This window comes from Lepidochelys kempii, chromosome 7, assembly GCF_965140265.1.
Source record: "Lepidochelys kempii isolate rLepKem1 chromosome 7, rLepKem1.hap2, whole genome shotgun sequence".
NCBI lineage: Eukaryota > Metazoa > Chordata > Testudines > Cheloniidae > Lepidochelys > Lepidochelys kempii.
Genome location: NC_133262.1, coordinates 62478395 through 62504820, shown reverse-complemented (window position 1 = coordinate 62504820; position 26426 = coordinate 62478395). Strand labels below are relative to the sequence as shown.

General features: G+C 40.7%; 1 protein-coding gene across 6 annotated transcripts in view; it reads right to left on the bottom strand.

Annotated features, from left to right (window-relative positions):
- Window positions 1-26426, bottom strand: part of ADK (adenosine kinase) — a 542347-nt gene that overhangs the window by 7536 nt on the left and 508385 nt on the right. The window lies entirely within an intron of this gene.

The window sequence follows — 26426 nt, the reverse complement described above, 5'->3', positions numbered from 1 at the left end:
TTGTGTAATGTGTAGAATCTGCTGTGGAAAGTTTGCCCCAGATCAATATCTAATCTTGAAAGTTTCTTTTAAAAATTATTTATTTTTTACAGGATTGACAAAGGAGAATGGCGCAGCATCAGAAGTAATATCGCATCAAGTAATAATGCAAACACATAAATCACAAGCATATAAGTATAGCACATACTAAACATAGGCAGTTAGCAAAGTAGACCCTAGGGAAACACCAGAAAGCACTCCTGGTTTAGTAGAAAAACAAAGAACTCAGTCAGGCAGACTGCTTTAGCTGCAGAGTGGCCTTTTAAGTATACTCAATAAAAGGCAATCAAATTCAAATATAATTCTGGGTTTGGGTTCTCCAGTGTGATATGTTCTGTACTGCAAATACTGTGGGACCTATCCAGTACTCCAGTCCTAGAAAAAGAAGTGCAAGAATGTACTTCCAGTATGTGATAGTACTGGAACAGCATTAGTTCCCCCCAAAAGTGCAAGCACAGCATTCCGGAGCATTCCAGCATGACTCCAACCTTGGCCTGTATCCTCAGCCTCTCTCCATCCCCTATATACTGATTATGTGTCACTTGCTCTTAGTCCCACATGGGCATAATGGGCATGGTTATCCTTCTGTGATTCTGGGTCATGGGACTGGCCTCTGAGGCGCGAGCAACTATTCTAATTTATGCCAGGGCAGAGCCAGTTTCTTGGCTTCCCTCACGCTCAGTGCAGTGCAAAGGTGGCACAACTCCCTAATCAAGAAAAGCTCAGCTAGACCTGAGAATCTGGCCTTGTATATTCTATCAAATCAGCCTTAGGGAATACAATGCATCTTTGTCTAAATATTGTTGAAAGGCGCGGGAAGGAGGATGCGGGCTTCAGCACCCCCAGGTTTTATTTGGGGCCACTGGCCCCACGCCCAGAACTCCACTCCCCGGCTCAGGTCCCGGGGGCTAGCCCTGCTCCCCAGCCACTTGCTTTATGCCTGGGGCCCTGCTCTTGGCCCTCCGCCCAGGACTCCGCTTCCCAACTACCGCCGCTGGCCGAGTGCCTGGGGTCCCAAGCCCAGCCCCACCTCCCGCTCACATGCCTCCACTCCCAGGCTCTGCTCCTGGCCCCACACCCGCCCCCAGCTGCGGCCATAGTCTCAGCCCCCCTTACCTCTGTCCGGGTCTCCCCGCCCGGAGACACAGCTCTGCTCTCAGTCTCAGCTTTGGGGGAAGGGGAGAGGCACAGACAGGAGTAAGGGGGGGTGCCTTTCAGCACCCCTACTACTAAAAATGTTCCAGCGCCACTGTGCAGATGATATTGCCAGTAGCATTTTTCCAGAGTCCAAACACATGGATACGTTGCACACTTTAATACAAACCTCTGCTGGCCAGAGTGTTGGGGGAGGAACCAGAGTCAAGGCCCCACTCATTGCTTGCCCCTGCTCTACCACCTCTCTTTGGAGTGTGTGTGGAGGAGGTGGGAATAGCAGATCCATGGTGATTGCTCTGCCTCCCTACTATAATCAGTGATCTGGGTAGCTCATGCAGGGGAGTAAGAGGTGCCTTTTCCCCTGCACCCCTCCTTCTCCCCACCACACCCACACAGACATGCTGAACAAGTGACAATCTTACCCTTATTCATTACAGCAACTCAGCTGGAATTGTGTTCAATAAAATGGTGTTTGAAAAACCAAATTTTGTACCTCACAAGGGTACAAAACAAAGCTGTGCACAAATTCTCAGCCAATGGAAATGGTTATGGGAAAACATCAACAGCTTTAACGGCCCAATTTTATTTCCTAAAGAGAATTGCAGGGCTTCTATCTACCCAGGAGCTAAAATGCAGTTTGGCTCTGAAAAGTGTCTCTGATATCACTGAGTACTACCTTTATTGTCTCTCAATGATTTCCATGCTGTCTGTACTCAATTTTACAAGTATTAAGACAGTTTTTCTAACTTCCAGCCCTGCAGGCTCAACATGGGATATGAAAGTCAAGTTGGTTTCTTTCCTCCTGGCACATCGTCATCAGACATAAAGCTTCTGCAGGCCAAATTAGGCCCTCAATGGAACCAGCATAATATTATTGTCTACCATTTATGCCCTCAGTGACACCTGTGATGTCATACTCCCAACTGTCGTCAAATGGTTTTGCCTGGGTATAACTGACTGGAACCTAGAAAATCATGCTCTTGATGATCACAAGCAGGAATAAAATCCAGTTTACTCCACCACAGCTTTATTAATACAACTCTGAAAAGACTGAGGGAGCAATAGCTGTTTTTACTTAGTTACTTTTGAGAGCAGAACTGAACTTCAGCATCATTAAAGGAAAACTGCATTCATTTTACTGTGGGCAGCTATATGGAAGTTCCAAACCCACTGTGTCAGGAGCAATTGTCACTATAATCAATGTATTTTAAAAAGGTTTTGTTCCAAAATTACCATTGACATCTCTGAATAAGGGTCTAGTGCTAGTGCAATGACATCAGCTAGGGCTGAGATTTTAAAACAGTTTTGCTCTGCTTTAGTAATGGTTTAACAACACTTAAAACCAGCTTATATTGAAAGCCTAACATTTAATTTCAAATTGTAAACTTGACAATTAATTTTAAATGACTGTTAATTACTAAAGTTGGCTGGAAACTGGCTTAAAGTCTTTGACAGGGAACTCCTGGGTTGCCATTCTTATAAGAACACTATTTTTGAGATGGGTTCCCCCACAAGTATGTCACATTTTATTCCTCCTCGCACCGTGAAAACTTTAATAAAATGCCCAAAGCAAAGTGAATTTTTTCCTTTAAATAAAAAAGGTAGACAGAAAAAGCAGTTATCAGATGTGTCAACTGGAAGACTAGCAAACCCTACACAAGAGCAGCATGATCCTTAAAAAAAAGTCTGCATCCTGATCCTCCCAGATGTTTCTCCACCTCCAAATCAATCTAAAATAAAAATCTATTCTTATATGATTCCACTAGCCATTCAGGCCAGCAATGACAAAAAGAATTAGGGAGCATGTAGTTTTAAGGAAGTAGTACTCTAGCATCAAACCATTTACAATCTTTTAGCCAATACTGCTGCACTTTTCTGTAAGTCTGTTAGTGCTACTGGTGTGGGATAATGTTATGGTAACACAAATCTGGTCAATTGTGATCAGCTGGTTAGCAAAGCTGGTGCCAAGACATCAGCCAGCCAACCTAGATTCTGTAAAAGACATTGGCATCAGATGTTTCTGCAATGTAGTTGCTGAACAACTGTACTTAGACATGCTGTGGGTCTCCTCTTTTATTTCTGTGGCAAATGGTGGATATTACAGCCAAGGATTGGGGTAAGCCAGAAGCCCTACCCATCTATCAAACTGATAGTCGGCTATTCTAAATAGAAATATTTTTTATTAAAGGTGTCATCTATGGGTTAAAGTATAAGTTTAAAGTTTACTTTAAAACCTAAAAGTAAGATATAGGTCAGGGATCGGCAATCTTTGGCCTGTGGCCCACCAGGGTAAGCCCCCTGGCGGGCCGGGCCGGTTTGTTTACCTGCCACATCCGCAGGTTCAGACAATTGCAGCTCCGCGATTCGCCACTCCAGGCCAATGGGGGCTGCGGGAAGCGGCGTGGGCCAAGGGACGTGCTGCCTGCCGCTTCCGGCAGCCCCCATTGGCCTGGAGTGGCAAATCGCGGCCAGTGGGAGCTGTGATCGTCTGAACCTGCGGATGCGGCAGGTAAACAAACCGGCTCGGCCCGCCAGGGGGCTTACCCTGGCGGGCCATGGGCCAAAGGTTGCCGATCCCTGATATAGGTATAAGGCAGTAATGCAAGAAGCCTACAGGCACAAACCTGTAAGATACTAGCTTAAGCATTTAGTAGAAGGAAATTAGGCCTATAAACCTTAGCACAAGTAAGTTGACCAACAGTGACCCTAAGTCACAAGATGGAATAAGATATAATTTTGCAATAAACAGTTCTACTGAAACTCTGTATAAAATGCTAACAGGTAACTGCAAAAAGTCAGTTGATTCCAGTTTGGGTATTTTAGGATAGGAAAATTAGCAAACGCTTAACTGCAGGATTGCTATAGTAACCAATGGATGTATAAATTTAATGTACTTAATATACTAACATGTAGAATAAGGATACCCCAACAATATGATGGTGAGGAACTTAGTTACGAGCAAAGGAGCGCAAATGCTCACATGAATATTCATTGCAGCCATCAGATACTACAACGGGGCTAACCATGGCTTAGACCAGGGGTAGGCAACCTATGGCATGCGTACCGCCTCTCAGTGGCACTCACACTGCCCGAGTCCTGGCCACCGGTCTGGGGGGGCTCTGCATTTTAATTTAATTTTAAATGAAGCTTCTTAAACATTTTAAAAACCTTATTTACTTTACATACAACAATAGTTTAGTTCTATATTATAGACGTATAGAAAGAGACCTTCTAAAACATTAAAATGTATTACTGGCACGCAAAACCTTAAATTAGAGTGAATAAATGAAGACTCGGCGCACCACTTCTGAAATGTTGCCGACCCCTGGCTTAGACAGATAAGACCTCGATCATCGGAGTCTTTTGGAATGCCACAGATAGGTTAGGACCTCATGAACCAGGTTAGGATCTCGTGGGCCACCACCTGTCTCCCTGCCCTAGGTCTCCACAAGAATTGTGTGAGTATGCATATGACAGTTACTATTGAGTATTATTATTGAGTAATAGTGAGTTACTATTGGATTACTGTTACATTCTTGTTTGGCTTGGAACTTTTGTGTGTTTACAAATTGTGTTAATAAAACTACTTCAAATTCAAAAGCTTTTTCCTAAGTGTGAGTGTTGCAATTGTGCACGTTGGGGTTTCCAATTTAACCCTAACTCTAATAACTCTGGGTCTAATCTTGGAACTGAAACCTGTCAAACCTCAGAGTGTTAATCTGAGGGAATCAATCGGGAATTCTTAAACAATCAATGCACAATCATTAGATCAGGCAACACAGGTAGAATTTTAGCAATGCAGCTTGGCACACTGTTACAGTGCGTAAGACAAACCAGTGCTGGGCTAATTACAAGTGAAAGAAAAAAAGTTACTCATCCCTCTCAACAAAATCATTTGTTTAAAACGTAGATCTAATGAAGTGGCAACCTTGCATTCTCACTGTAGCTGAAAGCACATTAGAAGTGCCTTTCTGATTATACCACTAGAGGAAAGTTTTAATAAAAACTAATTAAACTACTAAAATCCCAAACGGTTAACTGATTTTAGGGGCTAAATTTCTAGCAATTCTAATTATCCTCTCGCGGCTTTACTTAGTGTTTCACAACCATGACAGATGACAATGAAAAACTGCCGTTAAATTCATCCATCCTGACACCATGCTAAGCACTAGCTTCTCCCTCTCCAAGTAAAATCAATACCACGTTTGAGTAAACATGTTTACAGCTTTATTAGGATGTCTTGCTTGTTCTGTAACAGCTACTTGAAGCCCTGGTAACAAATCGACTCAACTCAGTTAAACCTAGAGAGCTGGGTAAGAGGCCCATCAATAAGGTTGTTATAAAAATAAACTGCAGGAGATCAGAAAGCTGGAACAAGCAGCCTGGTAAATGTCAATATTTTTACTTCCACAGAATGACAAAACCATGAGATCATGAATAAAAGGTTTGGGAAGTCTATTTTCACTCTGATTATAAAATGTTTCACGTGCTAAATGGTGAATACTTTTCACTGACTATATAAAAAACCTTGTTACAAAGCCTCTTATTTTCTAATCACCAGCATGAAGGCTAAAACAAGTATGCACTCAAGAGTAGCAGTGCTGTTATTGCTATCTCCATTCCTCTTGTTTCCTTTATATTTAGTGCACTCAATTTCTTTAAGGATCACTCAGTTGTGTGTGCATTTTCCTCAGCCTGAGTTTATACAATCATTTATGGGTGGACACTCACACAAACAATGCAACTTTGCACTGACTGGATGATGTGGGTAAGCGATAGGGGCGGTTTCGCATTGCTTTAGTAGTCATTTCCTGCTGAAATGAAGGTGCTGTGTGCAGCTATGCTCTCGAGCAAAAAGAACTAAAAAAAAACTATTAAAAAATACCTGTGAAACAAGTCTACAAGAGCAAAGGACAGAATAAGCCCCACATCATCCCTGTTATCTCAGCAATGAATCAGTTAATGTTTACGAAGTATTTTTTTATTGCAAAGCATGTTTGTACTATTAATATCATCAGTGAGTTTACTGAGCAGTTCACTAATGCTGGTGGTGTGAGGCATAATCATACTTCTCAGTGCCAGCCAGGATGCTTGTGCCCTACATGGATTTTAGTGTTGCCACATCATCTCTCACCTTGATGCTTGTGTTGTGGGCCAGCAAGCGTAAACTGCATCTGGAACTCTACAGGAGCTCTGCTGCTGAAGGTTGTTCAAAGGATGCACATATGGCCTCTGTCAAAGCCCAGTGAAGTCAATGGGAGTCCTTTCATTAACTTCAAGGTGCTTTGCATGAGCCCCTTAATCAGCTCATACCTTGGCTGCCCTGCACATGCCTAGTGATTACCACCCACCTCTGTGATTAGCAATATGCCCATATGAAACCCAGGGTAGAGGGGAGGATGCAGCATTTTCCAGTGATACAGCCTCCTCTCCTGGTAAAGTTTCCATAATCAGAGGACTCTGTTTGCGTCTATGCTTTTTTATGCCAGTGTAGAGACCCAGTAGTGAATCTAGCCACTTAGGGTATACCTACACTGCATTTTAAAACCATGGCAGGAAATCTCAGAGCCTCCATCTTCAGACCCGGGCTCACACTACAGTACTAAAAACAGCTGTGTAGATGTTCAGGTTTGGGCTGGAGCTTGGACTCTGAAACCATCCCCCTGCCTGGGTTTCACAGCTCTACAATTTGCAATGTACAAAAACCAGATGAAACTAAAAAGAAAAGGAGTACTTGTGGCACCTTAGAGACTAACCAATTTATTTGAGCATAAGCCTTCGTGAGCTACAGCTCACTTCATCGGATGCATACTGTGGAAAATACAGAAGATGTTTTTATAGACACAGACCATGAAAAAATGGGTGTTTATCATTACAAAAGGTTTTCTCTCCCCCCACCACACTCTCCTCCTGGTCGTAGCTTATCTAAAGCGATCACTCTCCTTACAATGTGTATGATAATCAAGGTGGGCCATTTCCAGTACAAATCCAGGTTTTCTCCCTGCCCCCGCCCCAAAACACACTCTCCTGTTGGTAATAGCTTATCTAAAGTGATCACTCTCACAACGTGTATGATAATCAAGGTGAGCCATTTCCAACACAAATCCAGGGTTTAACAAGAACGTCTGAGGAACAGTGGGAGGGGGAAAGGAATAAACAAGGGGAAATAGGTTACTTTTTATAATGAATTAACCATTCCCAGTCTCTATTCAAGCCTAAGTTAATTGTATCCAATTTGCAAATTAATTCCAATTCAGCAGTCTCTCGTTGGAGTCTGTTTTCGAAGTTTTTTCGTTGAAGGATAGTCACTTTGAGATCAGAAATCAAGTGACCAGAGAGATTGAAGTGTTCTCCGACTGGTTTATGAATGTTATAGTTCTTGACATCTGATTTGTGTCCATTTATTCTTTTACGTAGAGACTGGCTAGTCTGCCCAATGTACATGGCAGAGGGGCATTGCTGGCACATGATGGCATATATCACATTGGTAGATGTGCAGGTGAACGAGCCTCTGATAGTGTGGCTGATGTTATTAGGCCCTGTGATGGTGTCCCCTGAATAGATATGTGAGCACAGTTGGCAACGGGCTTTGTTGCAAGGATAGGTTCCTGGGTTAGTGGTTCTGTTGTGTGGTATGTAGTTGCTGGTGAGTATCTGCTTCAGGTTGGGGGGCTGTCTGTAGGCAAGGACTGGCCTGTCTCCCAAGATTTGTGAGAGTGTTGGGTCATCCTTCAGGATAGGTTGTAGATCCTTGATTGGAGGGGTTTTAGTTGGGGGTTGAAGGTGATGGCTAGTGGCTTTCTGTTATTTTCTTTGTTAGGCCTGTCCTGTAGTAGGTGACTTCTGGGAACTCTTCTGGCTCTATCAATCTGTTTCTTCACTTCCGCAGGTGGGTATTGTAGTTGTAAGAATGCTTGATAGAGATCTTGTAGGTGTTTGTCTCTGTTTGAGGGGTTGGAGCAAATGCGGTTGTATCGTAGAGCTTGCCTGTAGACAACGGATGGTGTGGTGTGGTCAGGGTGAAAGCTGGAGGCATGTAGGTAGGAATAGTGGTCAGTAGGTTTCCGGTATAGGTTGGTGTTTATGTGACCATCGCTTATTAGCACTGTGGTGTCCAGGAAGTAGATCTCTTGTGTGGACTGGACCAGGCTGAGGTTGATGGTGAGATAGAAATTGTTAAAATCATGGTGGAATTCCTCAAGGCCTTCTTTTCCATGGGTCCAGATGATGAAGATGTCATCAATATAGCGCAAGTAGAGTAGGGGCGTTAGGGGACAAGAGCTGAGGAAGCGTTGTTCTAGTCAGCCATAAAAATGTTGGCATACTGTGGGGCCATGCGGGTACCCATAGCAGTGCCGCTGATTTGAAAGTATACATTGTCCCCAAATGTAAAATAGTTATGGGTAAGGACAAAGTCACAAAGTTCAGCCACCAGGTTAGCCGTGACATTATCGGGGATAGTGTTCTTGACAGCTTGTAGTCCATCTTTGTGTGGAATGTTGGTGTAGAGGGCTTCTACATCCATAGTGGCCAGGATGGTGTTATCAGGAAGATCACCAATGGATTGTAGTTTCCTCAGGAAGTCAGTGGTGTCTCGAAAGTAGCTGGGAGTGCTGGTAGCGTAGGGCCTGAGGAGGGAGTCTACATAGCCAGTCAATCCTGCTGTCAGGGTGCCAATGCCCTAGATGATGGGGCGCCCAGGATTTCCAGGTTTATGGATCTTGGGTAGCAGACAGAATACCCCAGGTCGGGGTTCCAGGGGTGTGTCTGTGCGGATTTGATCTTGTGCTTTTTCAGGGAGTTTCTTGAGCAAATGCTGTAGTTTCTTTTGGTAACTCTCGGTGGGATCAGAGGGTAATGGCTTATAAAAGTGGTGTTGGAGAGCTGCCGAGCAGCCTCTTTTTCATATTCCGACCTATTCATGATGACAACAGCACCTCCTTTGTCAGCCTTTTTGATTATGATGTCAGAGTTGTTTCTGAGGCTGTGGATGGCATTGTGTTCTGCACGGCTGAGGTTATGGGGCAAGTGATGCTGCTTTTCCACAATTTCAGCCCGTGCACCATCAGCGGAAGCACTCTATGTAGAAGTCCAGTCTGCTGTCTCGACCTTCAGGAGGAGTCCACCTAGAATCCTTCTTTTTGTAGTGTTGGTAGGGAGGTCTCTGTGGATTATGTAGCATAGGGCCTGAGGAGGGAGTCTTCATAGCCAGACAATCCTGCTGTCAGGGTGCCAATGCCTGAGATGATGGGGCGCCCAGGATTTCCAGGTTTATGGATCTTGGGTAGTAGATAGAATATCCCAGGTTGGGGTTCCAGGGGTGTGTCTGTGCAGAGTTTCTTGAGCAAATGCTGTAGTTTCTTTTGGTAACTCTCAGTGGGATCAGAGGGTAATGGCTTATAGAAAGTGGCCTCAGAAACAACTTTCCCCATCTTTCATCATCTGGACCCATGGAAAAGAAGGCCTTGAGGAATTCCACCATGATTTCAACAATTTCTATCCCACCATCAACCTCAGCCTGGTCCAGTCCACACAAGAGATCTACTTCCTGGACACTACAGTGCTAATAAGCGATGGTCACATAAACACCACCCTATACCAGAAACCTACTGACCGCTATTCCTACCTACATGCCTCCAGCTTTCACCCTGACCACACCACACCATCCGTTGTCTACAGGCAAGCTCTACGATACAACCACATTTGCTCCAACCCCTCAGACAGAGACAAACACTTACAAGATCTCTATCAAGCATTCTTACAACTACAATACCCACCTGCGGAAGTGAAGAAACAGATTGATAGAGCCAGAAGAGTTCCCAGAAGTCACCTACTACAGGACAGGCCTAACAAAGAAAATAACAGAACGCCATTAGCTGTCACCTTCAGCCCCCAACTAAAACACCTCCAATAAAGGATCTACAACCTATCCTGAAGGATGACCCAACACTCTCACAAATCTTGGGAGACAGGCCAGTCCTTGCCTACAGACAGCCCCCCAACCTGAAGCGAATACTCACCAGCAACCACATACCACACAACAGAACCACTAACCCAGGAACCTATCCTTGCAACAAAGACCGTTGCCAACTGTGCCCACACATCTATTCAGGGGACACCATCACAGGGCCTAATAACATCAGCCAAACTATCAGAGGCTTGTTCATCTGCACATCTACCAATGTGATATATCCCATCATGTGCCAGCAATGCCCCTCTGCCATGTACATTGGGCAAACTGGCCAGTCTCTACATAAAAGAATAAATGGACACAAATCAGATGTCAAGAATCATAACATTCATAAACCAGTCGGAGAACACTTCAATCTCTCTGGTCATTCGATTTCTGATCTCAAAGTGACTATCCTTCAACAAAAGAACTTCGAAAACAGACTCCAACGAGAGACTGCTGAATTGGAATTAATTTGCAAATTGGATACAATTAACTTAGGCTTGAATAGAGACTGGGAATGGTTAATTCATTATAAAAAGTAACCTATTTCCCCTTGTTTATTCCTTTCCCCCTCTCACTGTTCCTCAGACGTTCTTGTTAAACCCTGGATTTTTGCTGGAAATGGCCCACCTTGATTATCATACACATTGAAAGGAGAGTGATCACTTTAGATAAGCTATTACCAACAGGAGAGTGGCGTGGGGTGGGGGGGGGAGAAAACCTGGATTTGTGCTAGAAATGGCCCACCTTGATTATCATACACACTGTAAGGAGAGTGATCACTTTAGATAAGCTATTACCAACAGGAGCGTGGGTTTTGGGGTGGGGTGGGGGGGAGAAAACCTGGATTTGTGCTGGAAATGGCCCACCTTGATTATCATACACATTGTAAGGAGAAAAGGAGTACTTGTGGCACCTTAGAGACTAACCAATTTATTTGAGCATAAGCTTTCGTGAGCTACAGCTCACTTCATCGGATGCATATGCATTTCAGATGCATCGAAAGCTTATGCTCAAACAAATTGGTTAGTCTCTAAGGTGCCACAAGTACTCCTTTTCTTTTTGCGAATACAGACTAACACGGCTGTTACCCTGAAACCTGTCATTGTAAGGAGAGTGATCACTTTAGATAAGCTATTACCAGCAGGAGAGAGGGGTATGGGGAGGGAAAATCTTTTGTAGTGATAAACACCCATTTTTTCATGGTCTGTGTGTATAAAAACATCTTTTGTATTTTCCACAGTATGCATCCAATAAAGTGAGCTGTAGCTCACGAAAGCTTATGCTCAAATAAATTGGTTAGTCTCTAAGGTGCCACAAGTACTCCTTTTCTTTTTGCGAATACTGATTAACACGGCTGTTACCCTGAAACCTGTCAGATGAACCTAAAATCTCCTCTCAGAAATGTGTGATGGAAGGATATTGATAAGTCCTAAATGGTGATTGTCCCATCAAACTTTTCTTTTATTTTCTACCTACTGATCTTTGAAGAAGTTCACATTTGGATCTGGCCCTGCTTAACCAGGATAAGGGAAAACAATTTGAGGGAAATGTGTTTCAATGTCTCCAGGCTTCCAAAAGGTAATCTGAGCATTACATCAGTTACATTAAAACTTGGATACTTTCATCTGAAGTATATTTTCTGGCTATCTGAAAAAAAATTATTTCCAAGCTGATATTTGTCTGACTTTTTCTTAGCACACAAGTGAATTGTTTCTGGGAAGTTGGATAAAATTCTCTTTCACCATTTTTGAGATATCAGAATGAAGACAAGTGGATTTCTAACAGTTCAGAAAATTTTCAGGTGCTATTTATCTGCTTCAATAACCCAAAGATGGCACCTGGGTCCAGATACTATGGCAATGGGCATGCTATAAAAATAATGACTAGAAGAGAATTTGGTTCATTTCCTGTAAAAAAGATAAAGTTATAAACATTACAAAATAGAATGCAAAATGCTACTTTCTGTTCAGTTTTTAAACACTTTTTGGGGTGGGGGGGATGATGCTCCTATCATCTGCTTGAGGAAATGAAATGCAAAGAGGTTGCATGAATGTAACATTATGGTTGAGATTTCACATGCACGAAAGCCAGGAAATTCGAAGTTATAGTTCCCACAGCAACCATAAGTCAGCCACACTGCAGTTTGCAAATACATTGCCAGACATTAAAGCATGCAGAGTGTAACAAAATAAAACCTTTGTGCAAGGGGGATGACTTTTGTGGGCTGAAATTCTCTACCACAGCACTATATTAATAGAGCTTCTATGCAATGAATTCAGAAGGGTCATATTTAATGTCTTTTTTTTTTAATAACTACTCCTATGCTAAATTGACATGGAAAAAGCCTCTTGTCAATTACTAAGAAGTGTCAATGACAGTAGTGTTTATTAAGTACGGTAGGAAAGCAAGGTAAGGCAACTTCTCAACTGCACACAATATTTTACTCTTTGTGGCCCTGATCCTGCAAACACTTTTGCATATGTTTTGCTTAACTTTGATATTGTGAGTAGCTCTGTTAGGATATAGATATTCAGGCCTGTCTGTAAATTTAAGAATTTAGGTGTATTCTTATCACTTAGCTAGTTATAGATGTATAAAGAGAGAATCAAAATCACTGTCTGCCGGTGTAAGAGCCTTCTCTTACTGTGACAGTCTGAGGCCCTGTTCTTAGGCTAAGGCCTTTGGCTAAGCAGCAGAGGCAGCCATAAGCTAGGAAGCAAACGGTCACATCCTCACATTCCAACCTAGTCACATTGAAATAAGGTGCTATTGGGCTATTACGAATACAATCCTGTCCTGATAATGCCTATCGCCTCCAGAGAAAGGGAAGTACCTAGAAGATGTACAAGGAAACTTAGTTTGATAGCATCCTGTCTGGCAAGAACTCACTTATCAATAGCTGGGATGTGAAATCCTCACTTCTGTATTGTTTTGTCATTATAGTTCCCACTTTGCTATTGTTTATTTGCATGGTCTCTGTCTGGTTCTGTGATTGTTTCTGTCTGCTGTATAATTAATTTTGCTGGGTGTAAACTAATTAAGGTGGTGGGATATAATTGGTTAAATAATCATGTTCAATATGTTAGGATTGGTTAGTTAAATTTCAGTAAAATGATTGGTTAAGGTATAGCTAAGCAGAACTCAAGTTTCACTATATAGTCTGCAATCAGGAAGTGAGTGGGTGGGAGGAAATGGGAACAGGGAATGGGGGTGGGGAAATTGGAATAATGTTTTGCTAAGGGGGGGAATGGGAACAGGGACAAAGGTAAGACTCTGTGGTGTCAGAGCTGGGAAGGGGGACACTAAGGAAGGAAACTGGAATCATGCTTGCTGGAAGTTCACCCCAATAAACATCGAATTGTTTGCACCTTTGGACTTCGAGTATTGTTGCTCTCTGTTCATGCGAGAAGGACCAGGGAAGTAAGTGGGTGAAGGAATAAGCCCCCTAACAAGCTCTACTGATTTCAATGACACTACCCACAGTAGTAAAGCTAAGCATGTGCATAAAAATATTTGCAGAATCGGTGCCCACGTGTTTAAATATTTTGTAGTAATTTTCACCCCAGCACATCTCTGGGTGAAATCCTAGTTCCAATGAAGCGAATGGGGGGTTTTCTATCAACTTCACCTGTGCCAGGATTTCACCCTAGTTATATTCCCACCCAAAAAGTGGGTGCATTTCAGTGCTGGGGAAGGTGATATACATGATATAAAATTGGGGGACCTGTCAGATATGAGATAGCTAATATATTTCAAGTATTTTATACTTCAATATGTTTTATATTTTATGATAATATAATATCAGCTTAATTTTATGCATCATTTCTCAGGGGACTATATCCTGCCGTGTCTCCCAGAGGAATCTGCTCAATGATCTAGTTTGACTAGTGCCTGTATTTCTACTCAGAATACATTAAACCAGTGCAAAAATATTACCAATATTCTGAGTGAGAGATAATAACTCATTAAAGTCACTGCTCTAACCTTCCATACAACATTTTCTTCATCATTACATGATTTTCTAATGGATGCCACATTAACATAAAATAAAATGTTACACTGACAGAAGGCGTGACAAAATATTTTTAAACAGTGATGATTTGCTTTCAGACTTTAAGTCACATTGTGTCCCAGAACTAACAGAGCAAAAACTGGAACCTTATAATTTGTTATGAAAATCTACTTCTAATGCAAAATATTTTTAAACATACATAACACATATTCAGTTTTTGTTTCCCATCAAGTCTGTCTAGAAAGTCATTAAGAATAATATCTGTCCTTTAAGGCCTAATTCTGCAAGGTAATGAGCGTTCTACAATGCTGTTGATATCAATGAGAACTGACAATGCTCAGTACCTTGATAGATGAGGCCCTAATTCTGCCAAACCAAGAACCATGGGGCATTTTATTCCATACGCACATCCCTTTTAATGCATTGAAAAATTAAATGTTACTTTCAAAATGAGAGCAGATGAATTAGCATTTAGTTTATCTTGCACTTATTTCTTTACATTGTTTTCTAAAGCATATGTGTTTTGTGTAATTGGAAATTAAAATTTTTAATTTACTGTATTTTAATAAGATGAAATACAGACAAGACAGTAAAACGAAAGAGTTGAATACCTGGATCCCAGTGGAAAGGTGATAAGTAAGAAAAACAGATAGGACTGTACTGAAATTGCATTTGGCCGTGTACATATACCAATAAAGTATAATGTATTACTTCCAAATAAAGCTTTCATGATTGCAAACATCTGATTAGTTTTCATTATAATTAATATTTAGGAATTTGTACAGTCTGAAACAGTGAGGTAAATAGAAAAGGGAAATATGCAGTGTTTTTTCTGAGTGACGTGTTTATTTTTATATTATGCTTTTTAAAAAAGTGGCAGCAATTCAAACAGTATGGCAAATTTCTAAATTGTGCCAATTCCAATGTGGAAAGTGCATACTGGTGGCTGACTACAACATTTATCAGAATAATAGTGCACCTCCAGCAGTGACAGAGAAAAATCCACTATGAAGGCATAATTTGACAATATTCTAGTTTACGGAAGGTCAGTTAAAGAGACAGAGGGGGCATCTAATAGCCTTGTTTTAGATGTGGCATTTATCTTTGTGAGTTAAGGATGACATCAGAACACATGAGCAGTACAGTAATGAACAAGTTGAGAGTTCTGACAAGTCATCCCCATGGAAGTGAAGACTGATGCCCTATCTACAGCTGAGTTATTATACTAGTGTGTGCTGTTTATACAACAGCAGTGCTAAAGATGTGGAAAATGGGTTGTCAGTCAAAATGCTTATAATATTAAAAGAGTATTTTTATTTCAACACTTTATTTTTCATCAACTATGATTTCAACGACAGGATTGCTCAGAAGCAATTAGTCGCTCATGTTGTATAAATGAAGACAACATGGGCACTGATCTTTGTTAGAACATTTATCTTCACTTGGAAGGAAAGACAGAATAATGCACAAGTAGTGTCCCCTCATCTCTTTCCTTATGAAGATACATTTTATAACAGAAATAAGCCATTGCATGTTACATATCAATATATATTTAATTGCTATCACAACAATCATACTGCCAGCTGGCAAATAAAGTCGTATCTTAGGGCTATGGTAGCATCAGAGGGCTGTATTTTATGGTTGTGATATTATATCCATGAAATGTGTCTTTTTAAAATGTGTTTGAAAAAACTGTGACAACTTTCCATGGTATTTTAACCAATTAAAATAGCTATACACAGATGAACTAAATGCCACTGTATAGTGATTAAGTAGTCTCTGATGTCACAGTTCTGCCACTCAACAATGAATTGTTCCTAGTTTCTGAAACTTGATTTCATGACATCTAGAATTGTTTTTCTTGTATGTCTGTCTATGTTACAGAAACAAACACATAAGAAGCAAAAGGATATGCTGTGCTCGCTACAATTTTAGTAAAAACATGTTTTTTGTTTATAACTTTGTAATATCATACAAATATAGTAAGTACAGGAACTTTTGAATAAGGCCATAAACTCATTCATCTCAGAGTTTTTATATCACAAACCACCGAAACTACTGTTTGTTGACCATGCCAAAAGAACTTTCTGATGTGTAATCTCACAGCTCTCCTGTGCAGCACTCTCTAGTGATATCTACAGTATATATGTATGTGCACACAAAATGCCATCTCTTTAAAAGCAGGAAGGATGTGTGGGTCTCTTCAAGATGATGCACATTCATGCCCCATGTCGAAATTACTAGGGGAGGAGGGAATTTCCATGGCTGCTTGTGAAAGCTTCACTTTTGGTTCAGTCAGTTTCTAAACCATCCTAAGAGCTCTCAGAAAATGGTGGAGGCTGGGATTTTCAAAGGGGCTTAAAGGAGTTAGGTGCCCAACTTCCATGGACTTTCAGTAAGATTTGCGCACCTAACTTCCTTAAACTTCTTTGAAAATCCTGCTGGAAGTCGAACTAAATTTTTCAAGCTTCTTGGATTCTCCGTGCAGGAGGGAATGCCCGGAGCCATGGACAATAAAGGGGAAGGGATGCAGATTGGAATAAATAAAGAGCTCATAAGAGATTTTCTGACTAATTTGAATGAATTCTAAATGATGAATGAATAGCCTGATGCTATTCACCCCAGAGTGCTGAAGGAATTAGTTGAAGAAATTTCAGAGCCACTGGTGATATTTGCAAATTCATAGATGACAGGAGAGGTCCCAGAAGACTGGAGTAGGGCTAATGTAGTGCCCATCTTTAAAAAGGGAGGAAAGGAGGAGTTGGGGAACTGTAGACCAGTCAGCCTGACCTCAATACCTGGGAAGCTACTGAGCAATGTATAAAACATTCCATTTGCAAATACCTGGAGGATGAAAGGGTGATCACTAGCAGCCAGCATGAATTTGCCAGGAACAAATCATGCCAAACCAGCTTGATTGCCTTCTTTGACAAAGAAACTGTTTTGGTGGTGTCATAAATACAAAGGGAAGGGTAACCACCTTTCTGTATACAGTGCTATAAAATCCCTCCTGGCCAGAGGCAACATCCTTTCACCTGTAAAGGGTTAAGAAGCTAAAGTAACCTCGCTGGAACCTGACACAAAATGTCCAACGAGGGGACAAGATTCTTTCAAATCTGGAGCGGGGGGGACAAAGGGTTTGGGCTGTCTGTGTGATGCTTTTACCGAGAACAGATCAGGAATGCAGCCTTACAACTCCTGTAAAGTTAGTAAGTAATCTAGCTAGATTGTTTACTGGCTTGTAAAATGAGCTGTGCTGGAGGAAATGTATATTCCTGTTTTTGTGTCTTTTTGTAACTTAATGTTTTGCCTAGAGGGATTCCCTATGTTTTGAATCTGATTACCCTATAAGGTATTTACCATCCTGATTTTACAGAGGTGATTCTTTTACCTTTTCTTTAATTAAAATTCTTCTTTTAAGAACCTGATTGATTTTTCATTGTTCTTAAGATTCAAGTGTTTGGGTCTGTGTTCACCTTTACCAATTAGTGAGGATTATTATCAAGCCTTCCCCAGGAAAGGGGGTGTAGGGTTGGGGGGGGATATTTTGGGGGAAGACGTATCCAAGTGGTCTCTTTCCCTGTTCTTTGTTTACAACGCTTCTTGGTGGCAGCATACTGTTCAAGGACAAGGCAAAGTTTGTACCTTGGGGAAGTTTTTAACCTAAGCTGGTAAGAATAAGCTTAGGGGGTCTTTCATGCAGGTCCCCACATCTGTACCCCAGAGTTCAGAGTGCGGAAGGAACCTTGACAGGCGGCTAGGGGGAATGCGGTGGACATAATACACCTGGCCTTTAGCATGGCTTTTGACATAGTCCCGCATGACATTCTCATAAGTAAGCTGGAGAAATGCAGGTTCAGTAGAACTATCATTAAGTAGATACATAATGGGTTAAACAACCACAAAGACTATTAATGGAATGATGTCATATTGGATGGCGGTCTCAAGTGGGGTCCCACAGGTATCTGTTCTGGGTCCAGTGTTATTTAACATTTTTATTAATGACCTGGCTGTAGGAATAGAGACCATACTGATCAAATTTGCAGAAGATACAAAGCTGGGGGTGAGTTGCAAGCACTCTGGAGGATAGAGCTAAAATTCAAAGGGATGTTGACAAATAGGAGAACTGGGCTATAGACAATAAAATTCAACAAATACAAATGTAAGGTGCTACACTTAGGGAAGAAAAAAAATGCACAAATTCAGGATGGGGGATAACTGGTTTGGCAGCAGCACTGCTGAGAAGGATCTGGTTGCTGTGTTGGCTCACAATCTCAACATGAGTCAACAATGCAATGCTCTTGAAAAAAAAAAGCAAATGCAATTTTGGGTTGCATTAACTGAGGCACAGCATACAAATCACAGGAGGGGCTAATACCACTCTACTTGGTGCTGATTAGGCCTCAGCTGGAGTACCGTGTCTAATTCTGGTCACTGCTATATAGAAAGGATCTAGAGAAACTGGACAGGATCCAGAGGCCGAGAGAGAAAAAAGATCAAAGAGATGGAATCCAAGCCATATGAGCAAAGGCGGAAGGAATTGTGTATGTTTAGTTTGGAAAAGTGGAGATGAAGGGGGGACATGATAGCAGTATTCAAATACTTGAAAGGCTGCCATAAGAAAGATGGAGAAAAAGTGTTCTCTTTTACCACAGAGGGCAGGACAAGAGACAATGGGTTCAAACTACAGCATAGCAGATTTAGATTAAATTTTAGGAAAAACTTCCCAACTGTAAGAACAGTAGGACAATGGAACAAATTGCTTAGGAAAGTCATGAAATCTCCTTCACTGGAGCTTTTCAAAAGGAGGCTGGATAACCATCTGTCATGGATGGTTTAGACAAAACAAATCCTGCATCTTAGCAGAGGGTTAAACTAGATGACCCTTGTGGTCCCTTCTAACCCGATGGTTCTATGACTCTATGGCAGCATCTTTAAAAATGTTGGATTTCATTCTGCTTTCACTTACACTAATAGTGAAACTACTGATTTCAGTGAAGTTATTCCTGATTTACACTGGTTTATTACAATCAATCCCTTTGGTTTTATGTTAAACAACTTCTTGGAGCAACATTTATACCACTGAAGTAATGATCTGCTAAAGCTATCCCCTCGAAGGGATTATGTGGTCTGCATAAGCCTGTTTATACATCTGATGTATTTTACATATTCAGAGCAATTTAAAAAAAAGTCAATAATGTACAAATTAATGCTGTCGATTAATCGCAGTTAACTCATGCGATTAACTCAAAAAATTAATCATGATAAAAAATTAATAGCAATTAATCAGTTTTAATCGCATTGTTAAATAGAATACCAATTGAAATTTATTAAATATTTTTGATATTTTTCTACATTTTCATATATATTATATTCTGAGTTGTAATTGAAATCAAAGTGTATATTATTTTTGATTACAAATAATTGGACAGTAAAAATAATAAACAAAAGAAACCATATTTTTCAATTCACCTCATACAAGTACTATAGTGGAATCTCTTTGTCGTAAAAGTTCAACTTCAAAATGTAGATTTTGTTGTTGTTACATAACTGCACTCAAAAACAAAACAATGTAAAACTTCAGAGTCTACAAGTCCAGTTCTACTTCTTGTTCAGCCAATCGCTAAGACAAACAAGTTTGTTTACAGGAGATAATGCTGCCCTCTTCTTATTTACACTGTCACCAGAGAGTGAGAACAGGCATTTACATAGCTCTTTTGTAGCTGGCATTGCAAGGTATTTACGTTCTAGATATGCTAAACATTCGTATGGCCCTTCATGCCTCGGCCACCATTCCAGAGGACATGCTTCCATGCTGATGACGCTCGTTAAAAAAATAATGCATTTGTTAAATTTGTGACTGAACTTCTGGGGGGGGAGAATTGTACGTCTCCAGCCCTGTTTTACTCACATTCTGCCACATATTTCATTTAATAGTAGTCTCGGATGATAATTCAGCACATCCGATGAAGTGAGCTCACAAAAGCTTATGCCCAAATAAATTTGTTAGTCTCTAAGGTGCCACAAGTACTCCTTTTCTTTTTGTGGATACAGACTAACACGGCTTCTACTCTGAAATCAGCACATGTTGTTCATTTTAAGAACACTTTCGCTGCAGATTTGACAAAACACAAAGAGGGTACCAATCTGAGATTTCTAAAGATAGCTACAGCACTCAACCCAAGGTTTAAGAATCTGAAGTGCCTTCCAAAATCTGAGAGGGACGAGGTGTGGAGCATGCTTTCAGAAGTCTTAAAAGAGCAACACTCCAATGCGGAAACTACAGAACCCGATACACCAAAAAAGAACATCAACCTTCTGCTGGTGGCATCTGACTCAGATAATGAAAATGAACATATGTCAGTCCGCACTGCTTTGGATTGTTATCGAGCAGAACCCGTCATCAGCATGGACATATGTCCCCTGGAATGGTGGTTGAAGCAGGAAGGGACATATGAATCTTTAGCGCATCTGGCACATAAGTATCTTGCGATGCCAGCTACAACAATGCCACAGGAACGCCTGTTCTCACTTTCAGGTGACATTGTGAACAAGAAGCAGGCAACATTATCTTCTGCAAATGTAAACAAACTTGTTTGTCTCAGCGATTGGCTGAATAAGAAGTAGGACTGAATGGACTTGTAGGCTGTAAAGTTTTACATTGTTTTATTTTTGAATGCAGGTTTTTTTGTACATAATTCTACATTTGTTAAGTTAGACTTTCATGATAAAGAGATTGCAGTACTTCTACTGGGGGAATTGAAAACTATTTCTTTTTTTTTTTTACAGTGCAAATATTTGTAATAAAAATAAATATCAAGTGAGCACTGTACATTTTGTATTCTGTGTTGTAATTGAAATCAATATATTTGAAAATGTAAAAAAATCCAAAAATATATTAATAAATTGCATTCTATTGTTTAAAATCGTGATTAATAGGAATACTTTTTTTAATTGCTTGACAGCCTTACTACAAATATACAAAATATTACATTGTTCTGAAATCATATCTGGATGTTAACCTACAGAGAATCATTTGCATTTGCCACAAGATAGAGGCCAATCTTTGCATTGTTGAGGGACACTTGGCAACTTGCCAGAAGTTCAAAGGCCAGATATAATTTGTAAAGGCATTCTGATCAAGGGGGATGATCACAAACTGGGACCTGCATTCTCCACAGGCCTTACCTCTATATTAAAGTTGAGGGATTTGGCTTTATTTTGGCCGATGTGGCAACAAGAATATAACAAAAGACAGGAAAATATATCTAATAAATCCTGTGTATCTCAAAATGATAAGCTAAAGCAAGATTCAATGAGGCACACAGAAGATACGTAGGAGGACAGACTATTCCTGTTGTGTCAAGTACTAACTTCGATATGAATTGTGTTCTGATGGCTGATACAGTAGCTGTCACTGAGCAAGACTGATGCTATGTTTCATTAAAAGGGGAGAGATAATTGTTTATTCTGCAAGCATGTACACCGAAGCAGGATTTCTCTTTGTAGTTTTTAAACTATAGGTAACTTCTTCCTAGGATCTGTCTCTATGTTAAAGCTATCAATTGGATTTTGAAAATGACAACGGGTGGGAGCTGATGACTACAGCTTTGATACCGACAGAAGTAAAATGCTCTGGCTAGTACTTGGCACCTCACAGCACTTAATGAGGAGCTGCTTTTATCTCAAGAATGTTGGCCCTTGCAAGTGGCATAAGATTTTTTATCACATGGCTATAATGTTACTGCATATATTCTGTCACTGCTGCATTAAACTCTTTAAAAATGATTTGCAGTTATAGTTCATACTCTAACACTTTTCTTACAGCATACAATGAAATCACATTAGATTAGCTACAACATTTGTTAGAGAACCTGTAGAACATATTGATTTTGCACCTTTTTCTGTCCATTTGTTATGATTTTTTTCCCCAGTTCCATTTAGTGGACGAGACTAGCAGAGAGGTTTTGCAGGGAACAATGACAGTGATTGTCACAAAATATTCTCACTGTTTTCATTTGTTACTGTGACAATGTCAAAGAGGATTCCAAATGGCAGACAGACCTACTCTGACAAAACAGCAGGACGGCAAAAAGGAGTTTTCTCTTGATCTAGGAAATTAGGAAGGCACATTGAGCTCAAAATGATATAACTGTTCCTATTTCCAATGTGCACTGCCATTACATAGGCTTTGCAACACACGATTAGGGCTGTTCAAGATGGGACTGGCTAAATAATAAGGAAACCTCTCCAAGCGCTACAGAATCAGGCTGTAATTTCATTCCGGGGGCCCTGGTGACATAAACCATGTTAGCAAAGCTCAAGTGATTTGTCAATGTCACCAGAACCCGAGGTGGAATTACAGCTTTACTTTGCGGGTGTTTCAGGGATTCATTTAATATTAGAAATGGAAATCTGGTGTGCTTCTGCAAACCACTAGAGGTGCTGAATTACTGTAAAGCTGCTTATCGTTGCTTAAGCTGGTAAAAGGATGTGGTGCTGCTGAAAACCACTGGAGGCAGCAGAACTGACGGTAGTGTTCAGAGAGGTGTTTCAAAATAAAGATACATTTTAGAAGCTTTTAAAATTCAGTTTCTTATGGGACAGTCTGGACAATGGGTAACGTGGTTTTCTGCCTGCAGATGGAAGCAGGGAATTCAATGAAATGTTTGATGTCAAACCCTATCAAGACAAGTTCCACTTAAAGAATCCAGTTCATTTTTTGTCTCTAGTTGCTTGGCTGAGCAGAGCTTTGAGCTACTGACACTAGGAGACTTGAGGCCTCATTTTTAGAGGTGCTTCACACCCAGAATGCCAGTTGAAGCCAATGTGAGCTACAGGTGCTCAGAAACTTTTAAAAAATCTTTCTTCTTAATGATTTTAAAATTTACTGAACTTTAGTAGTTAGATTCTTTATAGAGGAAAAAAAATACATTTCTTATTTTTGCCTTTTCCCACCTTTCTTGTCCCTAAAGCTATTTGGGAGGAACAGCCTTCCAACCTTGCATTTCCGGTTATTCACTGAGGCCAACTTTTTCTTGCAATCTTGTGGGCCCCAGAACTAGATTCCACCTCAGTTTCCCATGTCTGTGGACATGAGTGGCTTAGCTCAAAGGTTTTCAAGCCACATGATGCATTGTATCACCCTGACCACTTGGGAAAAAAAATAGACTCCCTGAATGCAGTCTTTAGTTTCCAGCAGGGCTGACACGACCCTGTCTCAGCCACTAGCTGAAGCAAAGGCCTTTGATCCAGCAGCCCACAACTCAGCCATGCTAATTTACCACTCCCAGAGAAGTATGGTAAGCTCTGCTGAGAGGATTTTGCTTCCTTTAATTTGAAAAACCAGCCATGTTTTCCAGTCTCTAATACAACCATGAGTGCATTTTATGAGTCAACAGATGGGATTTGAAGCATTTTGCTATAAGGAAACTAAAAGCTGAATCAAAATTGTATACTGAGGTGTCAGGCGTATCAATACACATGACCTTTTAAAGCAAGGAGTATTGAAAAGATAGAATAAAAACTTTCCCTTATAAAAAAAATTGGGTAGGACAGTAATTCAACATCTGGCTCCATGGCTTGAGTAGGGACTATAAATGTCAAAAAATACAACTACTACCACCACCACCACAATATAGGATCATCTCTTGTGAATAGGTCATAGAAGGCTGTATCTTCCACAAATATAGTTTTTTAAAGGGAAGAATTTTTTTTAATAGATAACACGGAGATTGTTTCCAGTGGAACACAGATCAGATCAGTCCTGTAGTCAATATAGTCCACTTTCCCGTCTCTGAGGATGGCCAGTATCAGAGGCTTCAGATGAAAGTGAAAGAAACAATGTTGTGGACAATTATAGTGTAATTGCCAAAAGGGGAAGTTTCTTCCTAATCCCCATTAATGAGTGGTTGGCTCATGCCTTGAAGAGGGAAGGACTCTTCTTAATGTTTTTATCCTCTCTAATGTGGATGTTCTCTTTATATAAAATTTTAGTTCACTTTTGAACCTACTAAGTGCTCAGTCTCAATATCTTGTGGCAATGAGTTCCATTGACTAAAAAGTACACAAGTCTATGTGGGGACCTTTCAGGGGCACTGAATGTCCCTGGAACAGAAGAAAGAATTATTGTTATGTAATTCCCAGCATCAATCCTAGTGTTGCCATTAAAGATACATATAACATTTGCTACTCCCGAGGGCCCAGTATATTAAATGATTTTAATGAGAGACTGTGTACATGTGTTAGCAGATCAGCCACTTCATGCTTAAGCTCCTTCAGGACATGTGGATTTCTTATTCTTTAATTTATCAGTTTGTTCCAGCACCTTCTCTTTTGATGCCTCAATCGCTGATATCTCATCTTTACTACCAGAAAAAGACTGGCCCAGGAAAGGTTTTTCCCTACTACTATCTGAGGTGAAGAATGAGGAAAAGTAATAACTCAGCTTCTCTGGAATGCCCGTATCCTCCTTATTTGCTTCCTTTATTCTCCGGTAATCCAGCAGACACCAATTCCTCTCAGATTTTCAGCTTCTGATTTATTTAAATAATTTCTTATTTAATTGTATTTCTCTGGTAATTTCCTAGTTTCCTTCTTAGATTTTACCTGTCACGAGAGATGCTCCATTCTGTTAGTCTCCTAGGGTTGGATTTCCATTTTTGGCTCAAAAAAGCATGTGAACTTTACCATCTAACTCTATTTTTACTTCTTGGCTTAGGCTCATATTTTCTGAAGTCCTCTTTTTAGAGTTTAATGGCCCTGGGCTAGTTTGGGTACAATTCCTTGGCTGAGGATGTTGAACAGGTCAGGAAATATTAAATTATTGGATGATTTTGTGAAAGTTGATTTGCTGAACTGGGAGAACTGTGCTGCTGTTTGCATGGATGGTGCTGCTGCTATGAGAGGCAATAGGAGTGGTGTTGTAGAAAGACTATGAGCCATAAACCCACAGGTAATTGTAACAGGCTGTATGTTGCATCGCTAGGCCCTTACATCAAAGAAAATGAAACCCAAATTACATGATATGCTAAATGGAGCTGTGACAGTTGTGAATTTTATAAAGTCCTGGCCTTTGAATTCATGCCTTTTTGCAAAGCTTTGCTAAGAAATGGGTGCTGGACATGACAAATTATTGTTTCATACAGAAGTGTGTTGGATACCTTGCGACAGAGTGTTGGAAAGAGTTTTTGAGCTTCGCAAAGAGCTGCTGGGTTTTCTTTCTGTGCACAATCCCAAGATCGCCACAAACTTTTCTGACCCAATATGGATCGCGCAGCTTTCATACCTCACAGACATTTTTAATCTGTTGAATGCGCTGAACCTGTCCACACAAGGGGGCAGTACAATCATACTTGAGGTGAGTGACAAGAGTGCAGCATTTCAGAAGAAAGTAGAGATTTGGAAAACCAGGCTGAGCAGCGAAACATCAGATCTGTTTCTGCTTTTGACAGAATTTCTGGATACTCACAGAATGACAATTGGCTGTGAGAGAAACAGGATCGTTGGTCACCTTTCAACTTTAGCCGAGCACTTCACGGTTTACTTTAAAAATATCAACACGGAGGAATATGATTGGGTTTGGGATCCGTTCTCAACTTTTGCTATGTCATCTCGCCATTTGAGTGCAAAAGCAGAACAGGAGCTGCTCGAACTACCTGTGCCCACACACTGAAAATTAAGTTTCAGGAACAGAGACCTTGCCAGTTTTGGCCAACTATTGCTACAGAGTACCCAGTTTTAGTTACAGAAGCAATGAAAGTGTGGCTACCTTTCCCAACAATACATATATGTGAAGCACCATTTCTGCCATGCCAGCTATGAAGACAAAGTTCGGGTCTCGACTGGAAGTGGAGAGTGATTTACGAGTTTGCTTGTCAACCATCACACAAAGGATAGATAGACTCTGCAGTAAGAAACAGGCCCACCCATCGCACTGATATCTATAAGTACTCTTCTACTCTTTTTCTTAAAGCATCACTAACAGTACGTGTTTATACAAAGTACACAGATACTTTTGTCGATCAGTTTCTCAGTTGGGGGGGTGCATGATTAACATTGCATTTGAAAAGGGGTCAGTCAACAAAAAAATGTTTGAGAATCTCTATCTTAGTCTGTGCTTCCAGTAAGTTAAGGTCTAATGGGACACTTGCTGCTATTAATCAGGGCTAGTCTACTCTAGAAAGTTAGGTCGGCTTAACTACATTGCTCAGGGCTGTGAAAAATTTCACTCCCTCTGCAATGTATTTAAGCTGACCTAAGCCC